General features: G+C 43.2%; 1 protein-coding gene across 1 annotated transcript in view; it reads left to right on the forward strand.

The window, feature by feature from the left end:
* Nucleotides 1-5,985: 5,985 nt before the first annotated feature.
* Nucleotides 5,986-14,176, forward strand: part of RNF13 (ring finger protein 13) — a 120,800-nt gene continuing 112,609 nt past the window's right edge. Inside the window, exon 1 of the mRNA XM_026649993.2 lies at nt 5,986-6,131. The gene's annotated coding sequence lies outside the window, so the exon portion shown is untranslated. The remainder of the gene's footprint in view (nt 6,132-14,176) is intronic.

Genomic DNA, 14,176 nt, shown 5'->3' on the forward strand with positions numbered 1-14,176 from the left:
CACCACTGCAATCCACGAAACTCCCACTTGGCTGCTGCCTAACTCCGTGTAGATGCCTAACTCACTCAGCACCTAACCTAGGCATCTGAGTTTTAGACACTTGGGCATGCATGCTGCTGCCTTGCTCTAGGCACTTGGGTACCTATCTGCTGCCTAAGTCCCAGAGTGACTCATGAACTGGAGCGAAGATAGATATTAAGCCACTTAAGTCATATGCGGGGCCTCTGAGCATGCCTATCAGGTTCCATTCAAAACTCTGAGGGAGGGAGAGGTAGGCACTGCTGACACCCCCTGTAGCTTTTAGCCCAGCAGTTAGAGCATTTGCCTGGGCTGTGGGAGACCCAGGTCCAATTCCTCCCTCTCTGCCAGAGCATGGAGAAAAGATTTGAAGAGTGGAGTCTTTCACTTCTCAGGAGAGTGCTCTAACCACTGAACTATGGGATAGTCTGATGTGCATTTCCTTTGATCTCTCCTGTTGAAGCTGTTCCACTGTGAATAAATAATGAAAGAATGACTGGAGCAGGGTGATCAGGTCTCCAACTGCCAGGTGGATGTCCCAACCACAGAGTCATTTCCTCTCTCTCGCCCAGTCACTGTTCCACTTCCACTGTGGATACATACTTAAATAGTGATTGGGCCAGGGCATCCACTCCCCCAATCACTCATTATTTATCCACAGTGGAACAGCTTCAACAGGAGCGACTGAGGGAGCCTCACATCACAATATCTCAGAACTCGGTTTTCGAGCACTCTCCTGAGAGGTAGATCCCCCTAATTAGTCGTTTCCCCCCCTCTAATAGAGAGGGGGGAATTGAATCTGGGTCTCCCACATTCCAGGCACATACTCTAGCTACTAGGCTAAAAGTTATAAGGTGGGTGCTGGCAGCACCCCTCCATGCCCTTCGTGTGGAGTGAGGCGCCTAACTCATTCCCACAAGAAGCAGCTTAGATACCAAAGGTGCCTGACTCTCCAGGTGGCAGGTTCCCATTTGTAGATTGGAAGCAGAGATAGGTGCCCATCTCTGAAAGACAGGCAGGGGTTAGCATACACCCCTGTGGTCAGCATCTCTGCACTTAGCATGTTGGCTTTTGTTGATCAGATTTTAAGGCAACTATCTCTCCCCATTCATTATTTAAGGCAGAACCTAGGCACCTAACTCGACTTTGTGTATTACAGTGTTGTTCTATGTTTTTTTTAGGCACCTAAATGTGAAGTACTGTGACACTGAGTCTTGCAACACATAACTCCCTTTATTGATCCCACCCCCAATGTTTTTCTGGTGTTCTAGTTAACATGGCTTGTTTGGCTGTTTGATTACTATTCTTTGCGGTTATTATTGCAAGATTTTTTACTCTCTGTTGGGTTTTGTTATTTTCAGCCTGAAAGGTTTCACACATAGAGAAATCATCTCTGCATTGTAATGAGATGTACAGCTTTTTGTGTTTTGAAAGGAATGTGTTCTCTGACACACATCATAAATCAAGTTATCGTTCTGTTGCCTGATTCAATAGAAAGGTGGCTCTAGGAAAAGCTGTTCCCCACAAAGCTACTATAAATAACACAGCAACTGACAATTCTAATTCTAAGAATTCTGCTGTATTTTGTTGAAAGGGACATTTTTAACCTGGCCTCTCATTTTGCATCCACAATTAATTGTGGGTGTAAGTGACAATACTTAGGTGTTTAACTACCTGATATGTAGAAATTTGGATCCAACATCTAAACTACCTCAGAGTGGGTTGGAGCACCAGTGGGTGGGAAGACTATGGATACAAGGTTCCACAGGGAGCAGTATTGCCAAGGGTGATGGAGATGACTAAAAAAACCTCACAAACTCTCTGTGCAGGTACCCCTGTGATTTACAGATGCCAAGATATCCATGGAATTTCTCTGCTACCCAAGATTTGGTGGGTCATTTATGGGTATTCAGGGGTGTGGTGGGTCTTGCCCTATTTCTACTTCAGGGTGGGTAGCTGCAGAAGGGCAAATCCACACACCCCTGGACTGAATTAATTGCAGAGAATTATATGTACTGAAGTTTGGAGTTTCACGGTTTTCCTGCTTATGATTATATATTCCTTACTCTACTCAGGGGAAACTTCCATTTATATATATATACACACATACATACACACACACACACACACGGACAGAATGACAGACAGATATTCATTATGGTCCCAATTCAGCAAGGTACTTAATTAAGCCCCTGCCTAATTAAGCACACATAGTCCCATTGAAGTCAGAAGGATTACCAACCTGCTTGAAGACAGACATGTGCTTACTTGAATATCTGGCTAAATCAGTCCCTACGTTGACTGACTCCAATGGGTATTTTGCCTGAGAAAATAGTGTAGGAGTGAGTCTTTCGAGGGCCGTCCCACATTTTATATACATCTTTACTTCCATCCCACATAAACCTGCTGTGATCTCTTTCATATTACTGCCAAGTTATTTACAAAATAAATGCTGATATTAGAGAACATGTTATTTACCTTACAGAAATAAATTTTACATATTTGTGTATTTTTATGTCTACACCTTCCTTTCAAATTTTTCCTCTGCTTTTGGGACATGGCAGTTAGGAAATAAGAAGGTATATTAAGAGGAGCAAAAAAAAAGCAGAAAAAGGAAGAGTGGGAGAAGCCAAAAACGAGTGAAAGGAAGGGAAAAGAGAAACAGCAGGGAGGAAAGAGAAACAGAGGCATGAAGAAAAGAGAAAAACAACAGGTTGGTAAGTGTACGCATAGCAACTGATTTATAATCACAATTATTTGAAAAAGACAGCTTGTTTATTAAAACAAGTGCAAAGAAATATACCATAGATGTTGTAAAAAAAAAATTTTCAGCAAAAACATGGCAACAGTGAACTAAAAGGAAATGCACGTGTTATCTACCTACATGGAATGTGGAATTTGTGGGAGCCTGGAGTATGACTTTCTTATAGGCCCATGAGTGTGAAATTTACTCCACTAGCAATCTACAAAACCTACCACTACAAAATATTTATTGCAGGCTCTTTCCTAGCAGAGTTATGCAGTCAGTCAGGAACCTTGTGGCTGGCCAAAACAGAAAAAAGGCACAGCCATCCTTGGAGTATATAAACTAAAAAATTCCTCTACCTGTGTTATTTATGCCTCTCCACAGCCAAAACATAGGCTTAAAAATAAAGAAAGACATAAAATAGGCTTACTTGCCTAACCTTCCACACTCCAAAAAAGTATATCAGCAAAACCTGTCTCCCTCTTTGTGGGAAGGGTGCTAATTATATATCCTCTCCAGCAGGTTTTGCCAGGACTACAAACATGGCTGCTAGGAGGGACTACATTTCCCAACAATCCTGCTACCCGTAATCTCCAGGAAAGATTGGGAGGGAAACTAGATAATGTTTTCACCTCTCTTAGCTCATTTGTCAGTCTTGGTCCCTCACTGCAGCAGAGGAGATACAAGTTCCAGTCCTCCCTACCCATGGAACTTCAGCCTAGAGCCCTAAAATTAGTCAGCAGTGTGGATTTCTTTACAAATCCCAGAATGCTTCCTCGGAGTCCTCTTTCTCCTCAGTAACCAGGTGCTGTTCTAGTAAAACCTACAATAAGTTAAAGGTCTAATATACATTTAAATCCCTTTATGGGAATTAAATGAATCCTCAGATAATATGCCCAAGTACTATGGTGATAAACACCATAGAAATACATTTAGTACTATATAATTATTCTTAGAAGAAACAATAAAGAACAGTTAAATATCATTTATGCTAGAGCCAGTTCTGAAATAAAACAGACATTGCTGATGCTACAATAATTTCATAATAAATATGAGGCCCAGTCTTGCACCTCAAAAAACACACCACTGAAGTCACTCAGTGTTTTGCCCGAATAAAAGCTTTTTGTTTTAAGGTAACATTTGCTATCAAAATCCGTAACCTAAGTTACTCTAAACACAAAGAAAAATACTTTTCTACCAACTATCCTGTGTTTTCTCTCATTCCTTTTCCATCCTGTGTTGTCATCATCTCCGTATTCTGAGGCAAAATCTGTTTTTGGATATTTATTCATATGCACAACTGACCATTTAGAAACCTAATAGACCAATTGTGTGTGCAAACACTTGGTTTTCCTGCACAATCATGGCAAATGCTTGTTTCAAATATCTGTGCATAAAACCAATCATAGCTTTTGTTCTTTTTTGTTTTTGAAAATTTGGCTCTTAAAACCCACTTGAAACAGACAGCATCTTTGTTGTTAAGAGCTTGATTGACTCACCTACACAAGAGTAAAGTGTATCCTCTAACCTTTGAAGGTTGAGCAGACTCTAACAAGATTTAAGCCTATGGTTCTAATGAATATAGGTACACTATTCAAACCATGATGCTTAGATCACTAAGCTCCTCTCTCCACAACCCAGATTTTCAGTGAAAAGTGAGTTATACAGGCGAAGGGTCATCAGACTTCAGGTTGAAGGACGATGGCTGAAACTGCAGAATTTCTCTTGCAACATCAAATTCAGTCAAAAGGCACAACTGGGGAACATGGAATGGACAGGAAAATTCTATTGAGTCAGAAGCTACCTGGGAAATATTATTTAGGTCAATCTTTGTTGCAAGGGAGGTAAACACAAAGGGACAAATTCAGAAGTGATCTAAATTACACATTGATAGGTGGGTGTAATTTACAAGCCAATGGAACATTACCAGGAGAAAGAGGAGTCATCCCTGGCATAGCAATTAGCAGGAGGGTGTAGGGTAAAGTAAATCTCTTTGTCCTATTTTATCTTACATTTGCCTTTCCTGCCATCAGGGGCCTGTAGGTTACAACCTCTCTCTGAATTTGTCTCAAAATATTTATAATGCATAATCACCTCTGAAAACATACCTTATACCTAACTCATTATCAAGCATTAGTACCTTTCATTCTAAATGTTTGTTAATTTCTTCCAAGGGTTTTCAAACTGTGGTCTGGGTCCACAGACAATGACTAAGGGGTCCACAAAAGGTTGCTGTTACCATAGAACAATGGTTACCATGTGGCCCATGAACCACTGGGGGTCTGCAACCTATGTCTAAGATTTCCAAAGGGGTCCACACCTCCATTTGAAAATTTGTAGACATCTGCAAGCGAAAAAAGGTGCTCTATTACAAGGTGCTCTATTACACCTCTTTTGTAATAAGGTAGATTATATATTACTGGCCTCTTCTACAGTTCTCATCCTCCGTGGAAATATGTCTCTCTGAGAAAATCTTTGTGTGGTAGGTACATCTGCAATCCAGTCAGGAACAACCTAGAGCTGGCAGTAACTTAAAGTTAGTGGCAGGAATATGTAGCGATAGCTAGCACCACTAATTCACTGAAAGGCAGCAGCAGCACCGATGGAATTTGGAGGAAACAAGAGAACCCACCCCAAACCGAAACTGACCACATTAAACGAGCCTCTTTTTACTGTTGTCCTTTTAAAGGGGGCACTTTCAAGGCTGGGAGGTCAAACCCTTGCCCCCCCCCCCCCCTCTGTGCTCTGCCCGCACTGGCAAGGACCCCGCTCTCTGAACTATGTGCGCTAGGCGCAGCGTGCCAGGCATTTCCACTGGCCGCCCACTGCCCAGCCATGGCCCTGGGAGCCCGGACCCCACGCGCAGGCGGGCAGGGCTCCCGTCCCAACCAGAGGAGAGGGCTGGGCAGACACGACGTGGGTCAGGGTCCCGCGCCACGCAGTGACGTCACTGCCATCAGCCCAACGAAACAAACGGCCGTCCCAGCTGGGTGGTGGAACTGTTAGTCCTTCCACCTCCCTACGCGCCGCCAGCCGCTCTCTTCAGCCATTCTCCCTCCGCCAGCGCCCCCTGTCTCCCGGCCTCTGCCCTCCCCCCTCTCACTACCCTGAGCCCGCAGCTCCCGCCTCTCCTCGCCAGGCCCCAGCATCACGTGCAGGCGCGCTACGTGCGGCCCTACTGGGGCGCAGCAGCCGGTGAGTGACGAGCCGAGCGAGCAATTCCCTGCGCCCGGGCTGACCTCTCCGCCTATGCAGGGGCCTGGGGCGGGGTTTCCGCCGCGCTCTGGCTCCGCGTCTCTCAGCTGACGGGACAAACCCATTTGTCATGGAGTCGCTGTAGCCTGGTCCCCCTGCCCTCGGCCCCCAGGTAAGAGCTGCCTTTGCTGCGGTCGGTGCGGCGGGGATGGGGGCGGGCTCCGCTCGGGCCCCCCCGGCCAGCTCAGCCTGGGTCGCTGCTGTCACGCTGCCCCCCCACTTGTCCCCGGGGCTTGTGGGGGGCTAATGGATCAGTTGCCCCCGGCGAGCCGAGCTGCACCGGGTTGGGGGGCCAGGACTGCGAGCTGGTTTTGCGCATCGAGGCCGAGCTAAGAGCTGGGTCTCCCCAGAAGCAGAGTCGCTGGCAGCCCCAACGCTGGAGCTGTTGCTAACTTTCACTTCAGCTGAGTCTGGCATTTCCCTTCCCTCCCCCAGCCTGCAGCGAGCTCAGGGTAAGCAGAAGAGAGAAGAACGAGTGAGAAGAATAAAATGCTGACAAAGCACCACCGATTACAGCTACAGCCCGGGCTGGGGTTTCACTTCTGTATTTCTTGTGTGTGGTTTTCTCCAGAGCTGCCTGGCCGGGGATGCTGACCATATTTATGATGATGTGATTATCTGTGCTCTCCCTGGCGACATTTGTCAGCTGTGTAAGGGGGAGCAGGTACTGGCTGGAGAGTGCAGCCTAGTGCCACCAAAACTTAATAAAGAGATGCAAAAAAACTGATTGGGATGTATAGACTCTGTTATTTACTGTCTAGCGCAATCCATGCTTTGGTTGACAAAATCCTGAGATAGCGAGATTTCAGTGCTGTCTGCCATTCTTCGGGTAATGCCCCTGGTGCTTTTTAGTTTTCACTCCCTGCGCAGCAGCTACCCCTCCTTGTCCAGCCCCAGAGGTAAGGCCATCCTGGGATGATGCAGATTCAGATCTCGTGTGGTCTGATGAGAAGCAATGCACTGAAATGCTGGGGGGAGTATCTACAGAATATTATTAACATTAAGCAGCTAAGGTGCATTTGTCCTCTAATCATGAAATTGTGAAACTAACAAACCTCCCCTGCACTACCCGGAGCTTTTTAAGAGCAATTAGAGTGTAAATGAAATGAGTGATCCAGATATTAATGTTTCTAAGTGTTTTCTTTGCTAATGATGAATAGCAGCAGAGTTTACCAAAATGCAAACTGAATTACAAAACTGTAGGCAATGGGACAAATTCAAGCCTGGCATAAGGTTTCTTCAGTTGAATTACATCAGGGATGAATTTGGTCAGATATTAGCCAGTTCACTTGACGATTTCACATGATGTGTGTGCATGTAAGTATCTTTATCCTTCCTCCAGTGGCAATCTGAGGTAATAGGGCAAGGACTATCATTTGGATGGGGACGACTTATTCTGTGGCCCACACTTTTAACAGATAGTCTCATGGACCAACCTCTCCACAGACAATTATTCAGCACCATCTCCCCTCCCTACAGACAATCATTCAGCACCATCTCCCCTCCCATTAGTGCCTGTGCAGACTTTCCCTCCTGTCTTCAACCACATAAGTTCCCTGTCGCACCTACCACAATTGCTTACATGGAAAATTAATATTAGGAAGATATTTAATATTTTGTAATTATCTATAATGTAACTTAGTAGGTTTGAATAAGAAAACCAGATAGCTCTCTGCAAGCCACAGTATGCTCTCTGTGGAGCACCAGTGGCCTATGGACACTGATTTATATGAATATTCCTTGACAACAGGGAACAGCCAATATACAATTATGCCTTCTGTAAATGCTGCAGTATTCTATGTTCAGTAAAGGGTGATGGGTCAGAGGTTCCATTCACCATAGCGGCAAGCTGTTCACCTAATTTCACTTTGTTTTCTATCCTTGGTTATAGGGAGCACTGACAGCAACATCTGGAGTTAGTCTAACATTTTCCCCCTTGAGACCCAATTTTCAGTAGCTTTGTATCTTTGCCAAACTAACTGTTCAAATTAAAAAAAAAAAGTTGATACAAGATCTCTGCCTCAGACTGATTTTTTTTTTTTTTTAAGAAGGTTACAGCAAAAGTGCTTTAGCCATTTCTGAGAACAAATTAGAGAAAAATAGGTTGTTTTGTCAATGCTAAATTTGTAGCACCATAAAAAGAAATGGTTGTATCTCCATGCAGTGGAGCAGGACTTGACTTTGACAGGGGGTTGCTTGGGGGCAGGGAGGTGCTTTTTACTCTTTATCAAAATATATCCTGAAGAAGAGCTCTGTGTAGCTCAAGAGCTTGTCTTGCTCATCAACAGAAGTTGGTCCAGTGAGAGAGATTTTCAGCCCAAGTTTCTATGTGCAGTCTGCATTGAGCATTCTCTAGCTCTAGGGAATTCCTACATGTCAACTGCACTGATCATAGTCCCAGGACCCACTCAGCTTCCTGCTTGCCAGGCACAGAGCTAGAGCTTCGGACAGGATATAGGCACTGTAGCAACAATGCCCTCACCTCTGACCTCAGGGAAGGTCCACTGGGATGGGAGCCCAGGAGGATGCCTTCTGCTGACTGATGGTGTTAATTATGTGTACTTTATAGTCTTCATTAAAGTTTCACACTCCTAAATCAGGGAACAGCCAAGGAGTAATCCTCCTATTCTATAGTTGGGGTAACTGAGACGTTACAGATGGTCACTTCTGGCAGAGTTGAGAACAGAACCCTATCTCTAGTATGGGAGACACAGGTATTATTCACTCAGTCACACTGTTCTTTAGACAGAAAGCGTTAAATCTGTGTGCTTATCTGTGCTGTGTCTACAGCTACTAACCCACAGTCCACTCCAGAGCTAGAAATAGAACCTAGGTATCCTCATTCCCAAAGTTTCTCAGATATCTAGCAAATAATTATATAAGCCACTTGCAAACTGCGTGTTGTATTCCCCTCTTGCAGTTGGAATACTGGATTATATTATACTGTTGCTAACAGTTGCTCCTTTTTAAAGTGGTAGAGATCTGTGCTTTGAATCTAGAACCCTGCAGATGATCCCTATCGGGGTGAATATGGTTCCAACATGATGGAATCCATTTGCTTCTTTTAAAAAAAACACCCCAAAACACACCACTACCACTTAAGAAATTACATAAAAAGAACCTCTAAGGAATAAAGTTTGAAGTCCAGGAAATTCCAGAATTAGCATTGCTTGTGTAACCTTAATTTGGTCCCTTTGTGTATATGTATTGTGATGCAGTCTTTTGTTACGTGATCATATACACCTCTACCCCATATAACGTGACCCGATATAACACGAATTCGGATATAACGCGGTAAAGCAGCGCTCCGGGGCGGGGGGGAGGGCTGCGCACTCCAGCGGATCAAAGCAAGTTCAATATAACGCGGTTTCACTTATAATGTTGTAAGTTTTTTTTGGCTCCCGAGGACAGCGTTATATCGGGCTAGAGGTGTACTATGTGTTCTACAACTCCCCAGCCTCATTCAGTGAACAGGGATCGACAATAAATGAGGCACAGAATTTTGAGAATTGAAGAGCTGTTCTTTTGTGTTTGAGGCACTGCACTGGGACCCATGAGAACTGGGTTCTGTTCATTGCTCTGCCACAGATTTGCTACATGATGTTAGGTAAGACAATCGTAATGTGTATGCATAGTGGGGCTGAATTAAGGTTGTCTGTACAACCTTAATTCTAGTATTTCTTAACTTTGAGTGCTTGACTTTTCAACCTTAATGTTATTTTATCATTATTTGTATATAATAGAATATCTGCTGAACTAACTGAAGTAGACATAATGTTGCATGTTCACAAATTTCCCTCCCTTTTGAAGAGCTATTATTCTCAGGGCCGGCTCCAGGCACCAGCCCACCAAGCTTGTGCTTGGGGCGGCACCTGGAGGGGGGCGGCGCGGCGCTCTGGCCGCCGGGGAGAGCGGGGCCACGGCCGGGCTCACCGCCCGACCCCCGGCACTCTGGCCGCCCCCCCCCCCCCCCAGCCGCTGGGGGGAGAGCGGCGAGCCCGCCCTCTCGCCGCCCTGCCCCCTGCGCTCTGGCCGCCGGGGGGAGAGCAGAGCCCTTGCCCCCGGCGCTCTGGCCGCCCTCCCCCCCCCCCCCCCCCGGCGCCCCCCCCCGCGCGCGCGGGGGGGAGGGCGCACCCCCGGCGGGGCCCCCCCCCCCCCCCCCGGGGCCCCGGCCGCCCTCCCCCCCCCCCGCTGGGGGGGCGGGTGCGGCCGGAGGCTTTTTTGCCTGGGGCGGCAAAAAAGCCAGAGCCGGCCCTGATTATTCTTCAGGTGAATAGTCATACCCCCTGCATTTTCTGTACTTCAAACTATAGCTGAGAAATTGTGATAAGAGGGAACTAATAAAATTGTGGGAAGAGAAACTAACTAGTAACAATTCTATGTATTTATGTAAAAATAAAAGTTCATGGATTACAAAACAGGGGTTTTTTTTTTTTTTTTTTTTGAGACAGATTCATGTGACTTCAGTTTCCCCTATTGCTCTGTCAGTCAGTAGTATTACAAAGCTTCATGGGTCTAATTGCTATGCCAGAGTCACAAAATTACTTGCTTCTAAAATGTCAACTCTTCCTTAACTCCCATTATAATATTGAATTAAACCAAATGTATCCAGAAAAGACTCACCTTTCAATATTCACTAAAATGCAGATGGAAATCTCAAAAAACATGATGGGAAAACGCCTGCTCCACCGAACATGCTACTTTTGAAGCTTATGCAGGCAAAACTCCCAGTGATTTTGATGCATGACTGCAGGTTATATAATGTAAAAATATACACAAAAGTGCAATTCTACAGCTGGTCAGTTAAAATTAAAATAAATCAAGAAATGCAATGTTAAAGTTTCAAAAGCATCATTAACTCAGTCCCCTCGTACATGCTATATGTTGTATGGATTTACATTGTACAGTCTTTTTAGCAGGCCTGATGTAATTTGAAAAGAGGCTTCCAATAAGGAGGAAGCTAGTATGTTTAGAGGATAGAACTGTGAGTCAGGAGTTTTCTACTCTGCTCTGGTAGTGACTCCGCAGCATTCTTGTCTGTGACTCTTGGTCAAGTCATCAAGGTCGCAATTTTCAATGCTGGGTACCTAAAATTAGGCACATAAATCCTTGTGTAGTCACTCGAACAAGACTACTTATTCAGAGGAGCTGAGTACCCACACCTCAGTGGAGTGCCTCTTTAACAGAATTTTACAGATCAATAATACTTTACTATCTCACAGGCATGTTATGAGGTTTAACTCAGTTTTTACTAAGTGCTTTGAGATCCTCTGATGAAAATTATAAGTGCAAATTATTAACAGTAAAATGAGGCACTCAAGTAAAAAAAAAAATCACTTGTCTGATTTTTTTTTAACGTATTGTTGTTATAACACCCAACACTAGTGTAACTGAAAGAGTTTGGGGGGAAATTACACTATATTATACCATTTTATGTATAGCTAGTTTCACTGCTTCCCCTATATAATCAGTAAGTTTTCCCTCTGCTGTTTGTGCAAGCAATTGTAAAACCAGAGATATTGCTAGAGAATCAGAGGCAGGTGTGGAACCTGCAACTTTCTTTAACTCAAATTGGCTAGATATGTTGGTTGTGTCCCATTAGTTACCCCACAGGTAGGTTGTAAGGTTCAGTTCATGGTTCATAAAACACCTCAAGATCCTCTTATAGAAGATGTTATAGAAACACAATGTATCATAAACCATAATATATTAGCTTAACGCACAACTATAAATGACAGTAAATACATGTTCAGTGTCACCTAGTAATGCTGCTGTTGGGATCTTAACTTTTGCAATTCCTGACATGTTTATATTCAGGCTTAGAAGGATTTGATTTTTAACAGATAAATGTTAGTAAACATCGATTTCACTGTACTCAAACAGGAAAAAATATTTCCATTGATAATCAAAATTTACAGATAGCAAAGAAGGAAAAATGCTGCTTGAGAACTTAGTGTTTGATTTAAGAATATTTATTTTGTCAACATCACATGTTGAAATATACAATTTGTGGTTTCAACAGTTAAAGCTTTCACTTTTTGAATCCCAATGTTTGTCATTAAATAATTCTCACCCCCCGCCTTCTCTGCCTCCCTAATTTCAACTGTGAAAATTTAAAATTAAAGTTTTAAAGTGCTTTAAAAAGACATTGATATGTCAAAATTATAAAAAATTGGATTTTGCCAAGCTTATTTATATTTAACTCTACTTTACTTATTCCATTAATGTAGTTTCTTCTTCATTTAATTTCCTTATATTAAAAGGAAAGAATAAAGGATTATCTGTGCTTAATATTGGTATTGATGCAAACTGGGCTTTGAAGTTAATGTCATAATGAAGTAAGCAGGGGAGTTACGCTTTGGTTAGAGGCAATTTTCTTAAAACTGAGTACAGGTGGCAACAGGAACACATTTAAATTGTGATGGGTGAGCCTTCAGTAAAAGAGAGAGGTCTAGACCCTGGGCTTCAGCCAAGGACCTTTTATTGCAGCTCAGGGTAGAAGGTGCAAAGATGGCTTTAAATTGTGAGCTGAGCTGGACCCCTGATACAAATTAGATTAGTGTAAGGGCTGCTCTAATTTATGGTGGCTATCAACATCTTCTGGGGCTATTCCAGGAGCCAGAGATCATCTGGGGATTAGTGACATTCTGGCCACACCTTCTTCTGGTCATGTCCTTAAACTGGCCACTGGGAAAGGTTGCTATGGGAGCAGCATCCTCCAGCTCCAGGTCTGTTTCATGCTGGAGGAATGGCAGAATTTGCCCAATGCTGTTATGTGATCATTATCTGCCATCCCAGCCTTGAAGGGATTTTTGTTTTTCATATTCAAGAATGATCTTGTGTTTGATCACATGGTCTTGTCTAATGAAAAACAAGCAAGCATGTGTCTTAAGTATTAAAATGTATTTTCACACTCTTTTGGTAATTTAGTCTGGGATAAAGTTTCTCCAGAAAGGAGTAATTCTTTACTCTTGACCATATATAAAACCAATTCACTGCTCAATCTAATTAATCTATTAGCTGCTGAAATTAAAAAAAATAAGTCTAGGGTCCAGTTGAGTGCAAGTAAACCACACTTGGTATCCTTAAAAACAACGAGGAGGTCTTGTGTGGCCCATTCATGTTCTCTTTAACTAACTGAGCACAGGAACAGGCCAATGAACTGATTTGTAAATCAAATGCTAGGGGTATGCATAGTTTATTGTCCTTTAAAGTTCCTCCTCCTTCTACTCCATAAAACTTTTAGAGTGACATTAAGGGGAGTAGTCAAGGTAAAAATATTGTTATTATGTAAGTACTCAAAAATAGTCTTCAGTTAAAGACATTGATAAATTAAAATTAGATGTTATTTTTGTGGAACACACAGTGTTAATATGGAGCTATATCACGTCACCCTTTCTGAAGCAGAACTCCCTCTGATTTCAGTGGGGAATTCTGTTTTAAAAATATCCTTAATACAAGGAGTCATGGAGAGAAAAGCTAAATTAAATAAAAGTTTTCTTTCAAGTCCATCATGAATATTCCAAAAGGAAAGGGATTCTAGATTTACATTAGCAGAACAGACTGTGAAAACTTCCTATTTTATTTGGGTCCTCCAGAAGACATTCCATAATTACTAACTCTGTTTTCAACTCTTCTTCCCCTCCCACCTCTGTTCTCATTTTTGTATTTTCCTCTTTTCCTCAGTGTTTACTTTCCATTTAGTTTTGTTTGTTTGTTTGTTTTTATTTATCTTCTTATTCAGTGGGACTGACAGATGCACATATTCTGTGTTTAAATAAATCACATAAGGAAAAGCGTACAGAAACTAATGTATTATTGTTTTTTGTATACCCACAGCCCGTCCTTTATTCTGGTGGCAGACATGGGGCAGTGCCCCACCACATCTAGAAGGGGGAGGAGAGTCAGGCCAGGCTCCCCAATCATCCCTTGGATCCAACCTTTGGCCCATTCCTCATCTCACCCCTTGCAGGGAGAACAGATTTCTGTAGCTCAAGTGATAGGCTATGCTGCAGTACTGAAGGTTCAGTGTTCAAACCCTGGTGATGATACATGATTGGGGAGTGTTACAGTTGCATATAATGAAATTTGTTCTTCCTTTTAAAAATAAACAAACCTCAAATTACATTAAATGTTAAAAGTCAAGCATTCAGAAGT

The sequence above is a fragment of the Terrapene carolina genome, unplaced genomic scaffold (genome assembly GCF_002925995.2).
Source record: "Terrapene carolina triunguis isolate 2854851 unplaced genomic scaffold, T_m_triunguis-2.0 Scaffold88, whole genome shotgun sequence".
NCBI classification, from domain to species: Eukaryota; Metazoa; Chordata; order Testudines; family Emydidae; genus Terrapene; species Terrapene triunguis.